Below are 14,929 nucleotides of genomic sequence, written 5' to 3'. Positions count from 1 at the left end.
GAGGAATTAGTGAGCTGAGAGTTCTTGTGCACTGAAGGTAACTATCTGCCTTTTAGTGTCCAAAAGAATGCACAATCTTGGAATCTTAAGGGATTTATCACAGCTCTGGATGCTCAAATAGCAACAGTGGCTAGAAATGTCTTCTTTCATCACTGACTAGCAGTGAAACTGTGCCCTTTCCTCTCAGATACATTCTCAGCCATGGAGATTCATCTCTCCACACTGAACTACTACGACACACTCTACCTGGGACTAATAGTGAAAGTCACTTGAAACTTCAGTGAATGGCTGACCAATAGAAACGGATCATACTTGATTTCTGCAATGCACTCCAGCTCTCTGTCCACTTTCAAAGTTGTTTCAACGTCCTGGTCTTTACCTTTAAATCCCTGAATGGGCATTGGTCTAACTATCTTAAAAACAGCCAGTCATCTCCTCTACAGCATACATCAACAACTGTGAGCAATAGGGATTCTTTAGGCCTCAACTGGAGTATTGTGACAAGTTCTGAGTGCTAGATTTCAGGATAGATGTGGACAAATTGGAGAAAGTCCAGAGAAGAGCAACAAAAAGGTCTAAAAAAACATGACCTACAAGGGAAGATTGAAAAAACTGGGTTTGTTTAATCTGGCGAAGAGAAGACTGAGAGGGGACATAATAGTTTTCAAGTGCACAAAAGGTTGTTACAAGAAGAGGGAGAAAGATTGTTCTTGTTAGTCTCTGAGGGTTAAATTGCACCATGGGTGGTTTAGGTTGGACGTGAGGGAAAACTTCCTAACTGTCAGGGTAGTTAAGCACTGGAATAAATTGCCTAGGGAGGTTGTGGAATCTCCATCATTGGAGATTTTTAAGAGCAAGATAAACGCCTTTTGGGGGTGGTCTGATAATACTTAGTCCTGCCATGAGTGCAGGGGACTGGACTGGACTAGATGACCTCTTGAGGTCCCTTCCAGTCCTACGATTCTATGAAGGGTTTGCAAGACACAGCCTGTGCGGACCAGGGGAAGAGTGGTGAATGGCTGTGGAATTCACCCTCAGTGGAGATCAAGGTGAGCTGCCTCAATCATCTTTACAAGGGGGTTGATGACAGGCCTTTTAGTAGCCTAATCCCCCACAACCCTCTTTTTAAGAGGAAAAAGCAAGAGATGGGGTCTTTCAAAGCCTATCCTTCCCCTCTGATCCCGTCTACATTAGACCTAGAGGTGAAAGCTTCTGCATATCCATTATCATTCACCTGAGCAATCCTCTCCCCCCCACTTCTCCAACAATTACAACTAAAATAAGCAAAGATAAGGCTGGAAAAAATATGGACTTGTCAAGGTGACTGTGTTCATATTAAACCTATTTTGTACTGCGTTCTAATGGGACTAACCTCCACAAGTACAAAATAAAGTGACTTGGACTATTCTTTCATTTTCACCAGTGTCCAGAAGGATATTACATTTAAGGTTCATCTATATTTCATGTGATTCTGCCTTAATGGGTGAAAAGCAGACTTCAGTGGTCAGAGTGGTTTCCTACTCTCCATACACCGAATTTCTTGTGGGTGTCAAATTTTCTGTTGCACATTACAGTCACAGCAGTCCCCTTCCTTGGAGAGTCTGACAGGGATAGAGAATAGGGGCTTAACATCTTAATAAAGAGATAAAAGTTTAAGGAATGCTTATGAAAGCAAATGTTTTGCAGAACATGAACCTTAATCTCTTGTCCATTCAATTACTGGGCTGCCCCCTGAAATAAACATGCTTGAAAAAACGTTTAAACTTATTGGAGCTGCAGTAATGTTAAAACAAGCTCCTTTTTGTCAGTTAAACTGACAGCTCAGATAAGAGGAGCTGGTTTCAGTATCATCTGTTGCATAACAAACCACTCTTGAAGAAAGAAACGGTACCCTGTCAAATGAATTTCCTTTAACTGTCAAAAGGGCTATTTTTAGTTTGATCTGCCATCTTTTTAATTTTTTCCCCTTAATCATCTCTTTCAATTTTCTCAGTTTTTAGCCCTCCTCTTTTTTTTTGTGGTCTGCTTCCTTCCAGTACAGATACCTGGTAGCGTGGTTACTTCTAGCAGTAATTTGTCACAAATCTCTCAATGTCTGTATTTGCTGGGACTGAACTACTGTAGCGCTTGCACAGAAGTGCATTTCTCACCTGCCCTGCCACACCCATGTCAGTCCCTGATTTCCCAAAGGAGGGAGGCCTGGATCCACAAAGAGGCTTATGCGTTGCAATGTCTAGAAAACCGCAGGAACACACTGGAATCCACAAAGCCTGAATTAGGCCCCTAGGCACCTTATGCACTGAATGGGGAGAGAGAGAAGCACCTTGGAATACAATCTACAATAGCCGGAATACCAGGTGAAGCCTAAACTAGCCAATGGAAGTTGCTGATGAGAGGGTCCTAAGCCCTGCCGCTCTTGCCAAGATAGGTGCCTAAATCCAGGGTGCAGGGCAGTGCTTAACTCTGCTAGCGATCCACAACTGGGTCCCCCTCTACTGGAAGAAGGTAGCATAGACACCCAAGTCATTTCTTATGAGGGAGGAGTTAGGCACATACATCACTCTCCACAAAACACAGGGCAGGCGAGGGGGTGATGGTGCCCACTTTAACTTTGAGCCCCGTGCTTAAAGCACTCAGCTGGAATGTAGAAGACCTGGTTTCAGTTTCCCCCTCTGCCTGAGGAGGGGAGAGGATTTGAAGAGAAGTCTCCCACGCCTCTCAGGAACGTGCTGTCGCCACTATGGGATATTCTGATGTGGGGCTCCCTCAGTCTCTCCTGTTGCCACCTCTGTCTGACTTCCTTTCAGTCTGTGTCTGCTGGTCAATCATGGTGCTACTCTCCCTGTTTGGCATATTGTTGTTCTGTTCATTCTTCTTGTAAAACACAAAATCTCTCTTCTGGACACTAAGTGATGTGATGTAGAGAAGTAGCAGGGAGCATGAGCACTGGCTGAAAGCGTCTTCTAAGTTACCTTAGGTTCCATTGAGGGTCTAACCTTTCAAAAAGTTTCTCCTAGGTCATTAGGAATTCTTGGGCAAAAGCATCAGAGAGAAACTCAAACTGTACTTCCGAAATGGACCTGAGACCAAAAAAGCAGAATGCTTCCTTAGGCAGATTTTCTTCTTAGAGTGCAGAAAAGGCCTCTGTCAAAGACACCACCGGCTGAATGGGTATGAGAAATAGCCTTCATGATCATTAAGCCCATTCCTGAAGCCATGAGAATAGCTCTGGATTATTTAAACAAAGCAGTGAGCAAGAATGAAAGGAAAAATTAGAAAAGAGAAGCTGTGCTATAAACAATATTGTCATACACAACACACCACAGCATTGCCAAATTACTGTGCAACATGGAGAAGTGGGTCAGAGCAACCTCTTTCCCTCCACCCTGTCAAACTGATTTGAGCTTCTATTGAAAACATTACAATGGGAAAGCTTGGCGGTCACATTCACTAAGCAAAACTGATCCGTTTTCCACAACTTGGACAAAGCTGCTGGATATTGCATGCAAGTATAATGCAGCAGTTCAGCTGATCATAGAGAGCTGATGGTCTAGTGATTTGCTTTTATTTTAATAAGACCCATGTTGCATTAGGTTTTAAAATTAATGTACATGTGAGATCTACATGTAATATCCAAATCCCTATTTGCTTGCTATATCAGCCCATACATAGGTACAGTTGCCCACCATCCTTAGTTTACCGGTGGATAAATTATTTTAAATTAATTGAGATGCTAATTGCTATTTTATGTCACTGTTGATATGTGTCTGGTCTAGTTGGCTTATTTACTTTTGGAAAAATAGAATTAAAATATTAATAAAATGCCTATTACAGCATGTAGGTGAAATGAACAGGAGACAGCAACCATGGGAATTCGAGAGGGTGAAAAGGAGATCCCCCTGCTGAACAAGGTGCAGTTGCTAAGTTTGGGGTGAGTGAGCTTGTTTGGCTGTTTGGTTTTTTCTCCTTCAGGTTAAAGTTACAGTGTCTGTTGCGATTGAGTTTGGGAACTGTTTGAGCCTTTGTTCCCTGGATCATCCTTGTGATCACCCTCCCATTGTGTGTGATTAATGAGGGGATAGGGCTGACTTAGGAGGAGAAGGACTTAAAAGCCAGAGGCCAAGTGATCTAGGGGACAGCAAAAGGGAGTTTGTGGGAGGGAAACCTATTATGATTAGGGAAGGCCGTATGGCCAGTGCCAATGCTGCTCTTGTCTCCTCCACTTGCACCTGAATCCAGACAGAGAATCTGACCAGGGATACTTCCGCACCTGTTGTGGATTTGCAGAGACTGTGGCCTGCATTGCCCAGTCACAAAAAGCCAGGCTGGGGGTGGCATCCAGTGTGAAATGTGTCTGCTCATGGAGTCTCTCAGGAAGCAGGTGGAAGAGCTACAGGAGGAGCTGGCGAGGCTGAGGAGCATCTATGTGCATGAGGAATTCATCAAAAATATTCATATGGAGACCTCCAAGGCTGAGGAAGATATCCAGCTAGAGAGGACTGCTTTCATGCCCCCGGGGGAGGTAGATATGGCTCTGCCACAGGGAGGATACTAGCCCCTGGTTACTTCTGGCAGCAGGCTGTGCTCCACCCCTACTCCCAATCGACCAATCATAATAATGAAGAACCATTATGCAGCCCTGGCAATGAGAGATGAGGATTTGCCCCCAAAGGTGGTGGAGGAGAAGCTCTGTACCCTTAAGGCTGGAAGACTGCAGCCACCACTCCCAAGAACCCATCTGCAGGCCTGACATGGCATCTTGGGAGGTATGCTGCTTACTAGGGACCCATATACAAGATGTTACAGAGGAATTGTCAAGGAACATAAGGCCCTCTGATACTACTCCATCCTACTCATCCATATGGGCATTAGTGATACTGTGAGGTATGAGCCTGAGTGGATCAGAAGTGACTACCGGGCTCTGGGAGTGCAGGGTGGTCATCTCTTCAGTCCTTCTGGTCAAGCGAAGGGGCCTAGGCAGAGACAGAGGCATCCTGGAGGTGAATGATTGCATGGCTGTGCAGATGATGTCACCAGGAGGGTTTTGGCCTTCTTGACCTCAGGATGCTCTTCCTAGAAAGACTGAGCCGAGATGGGGTCCACTTATCGAGGCAGGGAAGAGCATATTTGGATACATTCTGGCCAACCTAGTGGGTCAGGATTTAAACTAGGTGTGATGGTGGCAGGAAACAAAGACCCTGAGGTAAATCAAAAACAGACCTGGGTAATCTGGCGGGAGTGTGGGCAATTATAGCAGGGACAAAAGAGAGACAAGAGGGACCACAGAGGTGAAATCAAATCAGTATCTTAGATGTCTGTATATTAATGCAAGAAGTAGAGGGAATAAACAGGAAGAACTAGAAATACTAGTGAATAATCACAACTATGACATAGCTGGCATCACAGAGACTTGGTGGGGTAATACACATTATTGGCATATTAGTATAGAGGGAAACATCTTGCTCAGGAAGGACAGGCAGGGAAAAAAGGGAGGAGGTGTTGCTTTGTATATCAAAGATATATACACTTGCCTGGAGGTTGAGATGGAAATAGGAGACAAACTTATTGAAAATCTCTGGGTAGGGATAAATGGGCTTAAAAAAACAAGGGCAATGTCATGGGTAGGAATCTACAAAAGAACACCTAACCTGGAAGAGGTGGGTGTCACTATACCTCAGTGGGTCACAACTGAGAATACCAAATTCAGGACAAACTGCTTAGAACTAGAGCAGACACACCCCAAAACTGGTGGTGGTTCTTCCATAAAATATACCAAACCAGCCACAAAAGTAAACTGCTGTCTCACCACACTGGCTAGCAAGAAGTCAGAAATGCAGCCTCCTTAGGTATTCGTGTCCTTGCAACATCCAGACACTAGACTTAATGATGAGTAGTGTTACGAAACCAATTTCATCAACCAAAGGGTTCTTCTGATCCGAAAGGACCAGCCACGTACCCAGGCCAATGTATAACTCAGATCTTACCCAATAATCAATCTGTTGCCAATCCTTTAATATCTAATATCTAAAGAGAAAAGAAAGGTGAGAGTTAAAATTGGTTAAAGGAATCAAATACATACAATAATTACAAAGTTCTTGGATCAGGCTTGAAACAGTCATGGAATAAACTGCTGGCTTGAGTCTCTGGTTGCTTCCAAATGATTGGAACGTCCTCAGTCCCTTGCTGAAAAATGCTCTCAAGTCCATAGTCCAGAGATCAGAGCAGGAAAGAGGCAAAATGGAGATGTTTCCAGGGCCTTTTATAGCTTCTGCCATGTGGAGGGAACTTCATTGTCCCAAGCAAAGCCCTCAGCACAGTTTGTGGAAAAGTACAGGCATAAGATGGAGTTCAATACGACATGATCTAGTCACATGCCTTGAATACTCTGAGTCATAGCAGAGCCATTACCCATATTCTAGCTAGAACATCCATAAGAAAATCAATCAGGTGAGATAAGCTTCTTCCATGGCCCGTTGTGTTTGTTGATGGGTCATCACCTAGAATAGTTCATTTACAATGTGTTGGCTAGATTGGATGCAAACTACCTTGTGTGTGTTACCACAGGAGCAAACACATTTAAAATATAGGTACCTAGACAATATTCCTAACCTCGGATACAAAAATGATACATGCATACAAATAGGATAATCATATTCAGCAAACCATAACTTTTCCATTGACACCTTACATGACATACTTTGTCACAAGATTTGTTGCAATTATACAACAGTGGTAGCAACAATGGTAATACTTTAATCATATAATGCCACAGTAGGTGAGGCTTTTTTAAAATAAGTAACAAAATCATCCAAAGCACAGGACTTGGTCGTGATGGGCGACGTAAACTACACAGATGTCTGTTGGGAAAATAATACAGAAGGGCACAGATTATTAAATAAGTTCTTGAAATGCATGGAAGACCATTTTTTATTTCAGAAGGTGGAGAAATCACCCAGGTGAGAGGATGTTCTAGATTTAATTTTGACAAACAGGAAGGAACAGTTGAGAATTTGAAAATGGAAAGCAGCTTGGGTGAAAGTGATCGTGAAATGGTAGAGTTCGTGATTCTAAGGGAGGGTAGGAGGGAGAACAGCAAAAGAAAGATAAAGGATTTCAAGAAGGCAGACTTTAGGAAACTCAGGGAGTTGGTAGGTAAGATCCCATGGGAAGCAAGTCTAACGGGAAAACCAGTTTGAGAGATTTGGCAATTTTTCAAAGAGATGTTGTTATGGGCACAGGAGCAATCTATCCCACTGCGTAGGAAAGATGGGAAGTAGGGCAAGAGACCGCCCTGGCTTACCAGGAGATCTTCAATTATCTGAAACTCAAAAAAAGTGGAAACTAGATCATAATACGAAGGAAGAATATAAAAACAACATAAGCATGTAGGGACAAAATTAGAAAGGCCAAGGCACAAAATGAGATTAAATTTCCTAGACACATAAAAGGTAACAAGAAAACATTCTACAAATACATTAGAACAGGGGTGGGCAAACTTTTTGGCCTGAGGCCACATCTAGGTATGGAAATTGTATGGAGGGCTATGAATGCTCACAAAATTGGGGGTTGGGGGTATGGGAGAGGGTGAGGGCTCTGGGGTGGGGCCAGAAATGAGGTCAGGGTGTGGGAGGGGGCTCCGGACTGGGGCACGGGGTTGGGGCACAGGGGGGGGTGTGGGCTCTGGGGTGAAGTTGGAGATGAGGGGTTGAGGTGCAGGACAGTTCTCTGGTCTGGGACCAAGGGGCTCAGAGAGCAGGAGGGGGATCAGGTTTGGGGCACAGGAGAGGGTCAGGGGTGCAGGCTCTGGGTGGCGCTTACCTCAAGCAGCTCTCGGAGGCAGTGGCATGTCCCCCCGGCTTCTAGGTGGAGGTGCGGCCATGTGGCTGTGTGCTGTCCCGTCCGCAGGCACCACCTCTGCAGCTCCCATTGGCTACTGTTCCCGGTCAATGGGAGCTGCAGAGCTGGCGCATGGGGCAGGGGCAACATATAGAGCCCCCAGGCTGCCCCTATGTGTAGGAGCCAGAGGGGGGAACACACCGCTGCTTCCGGGAGCTGTGCAGAGTAGGGCAAGTCCCAGACTCTGCTCCCCGGCGGGAGCTCAAGGGCCAGATTAAAATGTCTGAAGGGCGTAGTTTGCCCACCCCTGCATTAGAAGCAAGAGAAAGACAATAACAGAAAATGTGGAAATGGCAGAAGTGCTAAATGCCTTTTTGTTTCAATTTTCACCAAAAAGATTACTAGCAATCAGACATCTGGTGTAGAGAATGCCAGTGAAAATGAGGTAGGATCCAAGGTTAAAATAGGAAAACAACAAGTTAAAAATTACTTAGACAAGTTAGATGTCTTCAAATTGGAAGGGCCTGATGAAATCCAGCCTGGAATACTCAAGGAGCTGACTGAGGAGATATCTGAGCCATTCGTGATTATCTTTGAAAACTCATGGAAGACTAGAGATTCCAGAGGACTAGAAGAGGGCAAGTATAGTGCTGATCAATACAAAGGTAATAAGGACAACCTGGGGTATTATAGACCACTCAGCTTAACTTTAGTACTTGGAATGATAATGAAGGAAATAATCAAGCAATCAATTTGCAAACATCTAGAAGATAAGGTGATAAGTAACAGTGAGTCCGGATTTGTCAAGAACAAATCATGTGAAACCAACCTAATAGCTTTCTTTGACGGGGTAACAAGTCTTGTAGATAGGAGGGAAGGAGAAGATGTGGTATATCTTGATTTTAGTAAGGCTTTGATACTGTCTAGTATGACCTTCTCATAAACAAACTATGGAAATACAACCTAGATGGAGCTACTATATGGTGGCTGCATAACTGGTTGGAAAACCATTTCCAGAGAGTAGTTATCATTGGTACTCAGCCAAGCTGGAAGGGCATAACGAGTGGGGTCCTGCAGGGATCAGTTCTGGGTCTGGTTCTGGTTCTGTTCAATATCTTCATCAATGAGTAGGTAATGGTATAGAGAGTACACTTATAAAGTTTGTGGACAATCCCAAAATGGTAGGGGTTGCAAGTGCTTTGGAGGATAGGATTAAAATTCAAAATGATCTGGACAAACTAGAGAAATGGTCCAAAGTAAATAGGATGGAATTCAATAACGACAAATGCAAAGTACTCCACTGAGGAGGGATCAATTGCACACATACAAAATGGGAAATGACTGCTTAGGAAGAAGTACTGTGAGACGGGATCTAGGGCTCATAGTAGATCTCACGTTAAATATGAGTCAAGAGCATAACACTGTTGCAAAAAAAAAAAAAAAACCAAACATCATTCTGGGATGTATCACTGGGAGAGTTGTAAGCAAGACACAAGTAATTCTTCCGCTCTACTCCGCACATTTAAGGTCTCAGCTGGAGCATTGTGTCCAGTTCTGGGTGCCACATTTCAGGAAAGATATGGACAAATTGGAGAAAGTCCAGAGAAGAGCAACAAAAATTATTAAAGGTCTGGAAAACATGACCTATGAGGGAAGACTGAAAAAAACTTGGGTTTGTTTAGTCTGGAGAAGAGAAGTACACAAAAGGTTGTTACAAGGAGGAGGGTGAAAAATTGTTCTTGTTAACCTCTGAGGATAGGACAAGAAGCAATGGGCTTAAATTGCAACCAGGGCGGTTTAGATTGGACGTTAGGAAAAATTTCCTGTCAGGGTGGTTAAGCACTGGAACAGATTGCCAATGGAGGTTGTGGAATCTCCGTCATTGGAGGTTTCTAAGAACAGGATAGACCAAGAGTTGGCAAACTTTTTGACCCAAGGGCCACATATGGGAATAGAAATTGTATGGTGGGCCATGAATGCTCACAAAATTGGGGTTTGGGTGTGTGGGGGGGTGAGGGCTCTGGGATGGGTCCAGAAATGAGGAGTTCAGAGTGTGGGAGGGGGCTCTGGGCTGGGGAGTGGGGTGCAGGGGTGGGAAGGGGTGCAGGCTCTGGCTGAGGGTGTGGGCTCTGGGGTAGGGCTGGGGATGAGGAGTTTGGGGTGTAGGAGGGGGTTCTGGACTGGGACTGAGGGGTTCGGAGGGCAGGAGGGGGCTCAGGGCAGGGGCAACGTGTTGGGGCATGGGGAGAGGCTCAGGGGTGCAGGCTCCAGGCGGTGCTTACCTCAAGTGGCTCCCGGAAGCAGTGGCATGTCCCTCTCCGGGTCCTATGGGGAGGCGCGGCCAGGCAGTTCTGCATGCTGGTCTGTCCACAGGCACCACCCCTGCAGCTCCCATTGGCTGTGGTTCCCAGCCAGTGGGAGCTGCGGGGGCAGAGCTTGGGGCAGGGGCAGCATGCAGAGTGGAGCCCCCTGACTGTCCCTACATGTAGGAGCCGGAGGGAGGCTATGCTGCTGCTTCCGGGAGCTGTGTGGAGTGGCCCTAAAGCCAGCACCACAGCTGGAGCAACAGAGTGGGGCAAGTCCCAGACCTCGCTCCCCAACGGGAGCTCGAGGGATGGCTTAAAATGGCTGGCGGGCCACAGTTTGCCCACCCCAGGGTTAGACAAATACCTGTCAGGAATGGACTAGTTATTACATAATTCTGCCTTGATTGGAGGGGACTGGACTAGATGACTGTAGAGAGGCTAGCTGGGGCTCTTCTCTCTCCGGCGTGGCAGGGAACCACACCGCCTCACTCCCTTTGGGAATAGCTCTTGCAGGGAATTAGTCCAGTCGCAGGAGTCTTCCTCTACGGCCTTAGTGAAGGTACAAATAAACACAGTGAACCCAGGCCCTAGGTCAGGGCGGGTCACTGGCGAGTCAGGTGCTCAGGCCGGGGCTGAGCGATATCCGTATTTAATAAGAGTAGGCCCAGGACCTAGGTTCCGAAGGGCCTGGGACAGGGGGAGACAGCCAACTGCGAGTTGGGTGGCAGGGGGACGCAGGCCCTCCCAGTCCATTGCGTCCCAGCCTGGGGCCCTAGCAGCAGCAGAAGACCCACTGCTGCATCAGTGGGGATCCTGGCCGCAACACACTGACATGGGTTCTGGCAGTGCTGCAGCCAAACTAGGGTCGGCTGCCCCAGGGCTTATCTTCCTGACTCCTCCTCTAGAGGTACCTGGGTCAGGGTGGTATCCTCAGGGGGGTCCAGCACCATGGGTTCCTCGGGATAGCTGGCGCAGGGTAGACTCAGCAACTCCTTCTGGTAGCTGGCGCGGGGCAGGCTCAGCAACTCCTCCAGGTAGCTGGTGCAGGGCAGGTCGTGCCAGTCCTCAGGTCTTCTGCAGGCTGCTGGGCTTTCCCACTCGTGAGCTAGGTCGGAGGTATCTGGCCTCCCCAGCGGCTGCTTACCCAGTGAGCCCTCAGGTCAGGCCTTTATACTTCCAGGGCAACACCTGACACTCTGGGGGGGGAGCTCTGAACTCTGGTGTCCGGAGGGGCTCGTCTCTCTCCAGGAGGCAGGAAACAACACCGCCTCACTACAATGACCTAATGAGGTCCCTTCCAGTCCTACACTTATATGATTCTGTGACTCCATACCTGAAATTGTTGGGCCTTTCTTACTTTGATTTTGAGTGGCCATATAGGTAAACTCTTTTTCGTTCTTATCAACTGTTCTCCCATTTGTGATCTCAATCTGCTTTCATGCTCTCTCTTTGTTCTGTTCTGTTTTCTTACCATTATCTTAGTGGCTATTTAACTGGTTGCACCAGTTCTCCAAAAAGGGAAAACAACCTACACTTTATGGATATGTAATGCCCATCCATCACAAGCTGCCATTAAGGATACAACCTGAGACCTTCCCCCTTGAGCTACAGGAAATTACTGTAGTACCTGTCAGTGTTAATAAGCTCTTCTCATTCAAAAGTGCCATTTCCTAGGTGAAATAACACTCCAGGGTATGAAGCTGTTCGATAATCATATTTTGCATGCACTGGAGTAATTTTATTCTCTAATTTCACTATGCATCCGGGTCATGCATTTGTCTCAAAATAAGCACATCCTTTGTCATGTTTCATTCCCTACATAAGGTGTCTTTTGTTTCTCATAAATTCTAGCTTGATGAGCAGCAGTGCCAGGAGCTATCTAATGGAACGACCCAGCCAGGAAAGCTGTGCAGGCCATGCCTGTTAAGTTATATTGCAACTTGTGAATTTGTGCAGCAGCAAGTTGTGAGGGGAATGTCAAGAAATTCCCCTCTTTCTCTAATAGTTAAGCCAGGGGTCGGCAACCTATGGCACGTGTGCCAAAGACAGCACGCGAGCCAATTTTTAATGGCACGCTGCTGTCTGCCGGGTACGGCAGACAGCAGCGTGCCACTAAAAATGCTGCCTGGCCTGGCCCCCTCTCCTCCACCCCTGGCCTACTGCTCTCCTCCTCTTTTTTTTTTAAATTGTTTTTTTATTATTACAGGTGGTACAAAAAGTCAGTTTAGTCAAAGAGACCAAAACCTATGTCATCATCAGATTCCTCAGATTCTTCTTTCTTTTCTTCCTCTTTCTTCTCCTCAGCAGGGGCAGCACCACCAGCAGGGGCAGCAGCCGCTCTCCTCTTGCAGGGCAGGCAAGCTTCCCCCCCTCCCCCGCCTCTTCCCCTGGCGTGCTGGGTTCCTGCCCCTCCTTCTCTCCCTCCCTGCAGCCAATCAGCTGGCGGTCCTTGCTACAGAGGGGGAGAGGGAAAAGCGGAGCCACAGCACGCTCTCTGCTCCGGGGACCTTGGGGAGGGGGGTGGAATCGGCATATCCCCTCCAGCACCCTGCCATCGATCAGCTAGGAGCACCCCCACGATCCCAGCCCTCTGCCCTGACCCCTGCACCTCCCCCCCACAACCCCAGTCCTGACTCCGGCACCCCCCACGAATACCCAGCCCCCCCCCCCCCCCCAGCCCTGACTCCTGCACCCTACTCACGCACCCCAGCCCTCTGCCCTGACTCCTGCACCCCCCACACATCCCCAGCCCCCCATGCCCTGACTCTTGCACCCCCCACATCCCCACCCTCACCCTGAGCACCAAACAGGAGCTCCTGCACACACACCCCCTACATTCCTACCTGCACCCCTCACACCAAATGGACACTGCCAAGGTAAGCGCTCCACACCCAAACCTCCTGAGCCCCCCCCCCTCATTCTAGCTCCTGGCCAGACCCTGCACCCCAACCCCCAGCCTGCTCCTTCACCCCCAGCCCTGTACTCAGTGCACTCCCATCCTCATCTCAGTGGCTAGAACCAGGGAGAAGGTAGGTGCCTACTCTGTGGACAGGGCTGGGATCCCAGACTGGCAGCGGGCTGAGCCAGGCCAGCAGCCGGGACCCTGGCTGGCAGGAGCCGGCAGCCGGACCCCCCCAGACCGGCTGCAGGCTGAGCCGCTCAGCCTACTGCTGGTCTGGAGTCCCAGCCACCGGCCCCACTCAGCCTGCTGCCGGTCTGGGGTTCTGGCTGCCGGCCCCTTGCCAGCCGGGGTCCCGGCCACAGGCCCCGCTCAGCCCGCTGCCAGCCTAGGTGAATGGAACCCCAGGCCGGCAACGGGCTGAGCGAGCCGGCAGTATAAGATCAGCATTTTAATTTAATTTTAAATGAAGCTTCTTAAACATTTTGAAAACCTTATTTACATACGACAATAATTTAGTTACTTAATATATAGACTTATAGCGAGAGACCTTCTAAAAAACATTAAAATGTATTATTGGCACGCGAAACCTTAAATTAAAGTGAATAAATGAAGACTCGGCAACCTTGTAGAAGTGGTGTGCGGACCCCTGAGTTAAGCCATCACTCTGGATGGTGCTAAACTATTTAGTTTTTAAATACCGATGGTGTGACCCATTGCTACCAATTTGGCCCCAGCTCATAACTATGCTTTTGAAGATTGCACCAAATAATGTGCTCCCAAAAATATTCTTCGTGCGGGGAGGATGACTTTCATGTCTGGCCAACCCCTACAGAAGGGCTCCCTCTTTCCTCTGCAAATGATTCCGTTCAGTCAGGGATCGACATTTGGAGAGGAGCTCTTACTTTTCCCATTAGTCACATTTAATTAAGTCATCTAGGTCTGTAATCTTTCCTTGGATCTTTCAGCCAAAAAGTCCATCAAAAACTGTTTTAAAAAAAATAAAATAACAAAAACCTATCTTTGGAGAAACTTAAAAAGAGAAACCATTTGGAAGTTCGACTGCAGGAGACTGCTCAATCTGTTGTCAAGCCTCATTGCTTCAATCTCCGCACCCCACCCCAGAAACTATTTTATCTGTAAGAATGAAATCCGTGCATACGGCATGAATTTTTGACAAGACAATATTTCTTAGTAATTTAGTAACTGCGCATGCACACACAGAAATACATTTATAATTAGCTCTTGTCTCAAAAGTTGGAAGAGCTTTTAGATTCATTGGAGGCTGGCAGCCAAATTTGTTATCTAATTGGATGAAGCTCCTACTTTCTTCAATTTGGATGATGTCTGCTTTTGCCCAAACTCATTAAATGCAGCTGTACTTAAAGTTTATAACGACAGCATCAGTGAAGACTAGTCTGAAGTTAATAACCACTCTGTTTTCTCTTATGTGTCTGATCTTAGGCCCCTTTGTTGGTAGTTGAAACATGTCCAAATCTTCTCGCCTTTCACTCGTCCCCCACCCTTTTTTATTTTTTGAGTTGGGATTTTCTTGCTAATTATCAAGTATACAAACTACACTGGGGTCTTGTGTCTCTTTTGAAACCAGAGTGTTTACAAGGCACTTTCAAAGAAGAAAAATTTTAAAGCAATTACTCACTTCCATGACACACGCAGTGCTGATTTATATTTTGTATTTCAGCATTGGGGGATAAACTGTCAATCCCAGAATTACGGAAATTGTCACAGATGGGTAGGGTGACCACATGTCCCGATATTAAGGACTTTATCTTATATATTTATTATAAATCCCCCCCCCAAAGTGTCCCGATTTTTCACACTTGCTATCTGGTCATCCTACTGATGGGCCTCTGATTATGAAGGTGAA

General features: G+C 46.8%; 1 long non-coding RNA gene across 2 annotated transcripts in view; it reads left to right on the top strand.

The window, feature by feature from the left end:
- Window positions 1-14,929, top strand: part of LOC140907074 (uncharacterized) — a 41,236-nt gene that overhangs the window by 11,649 nt on the left and 14,658 nt on the right. For both annotated transcript variants that reach the window (XR_012157358.1, XR_012157359.1), the window contains exon 2: window positions 3,835-3,931. This is a non-coding gene — a long non-coding RNA (uncharacterized LOC140907074). The remainder of the gene's footprint in view (window positions 1-3,834; window positions 3,932-14,929) is intronic.

The sequence above is a fragment of the Lepidochelys kempii genome, chromosome 2 (assembly GCF_965140285.1).
Source record: "Lepidochelys kempii isolate rLepKem1 chromosome 2, rLepKem1.hap1, whole genome shotgun sequence".
Lineage (NCBI taxonomy): Eukaryota > Metazoa > Chordata > Testudines > Cheloniidae > Lepidochelys > Lepidochelys kempii.
The sequence above is the reverse complement of the archived record's forward strand: the minus strand, read 5'-3'. Positions and strand labels throughout refer to the sequence as shown.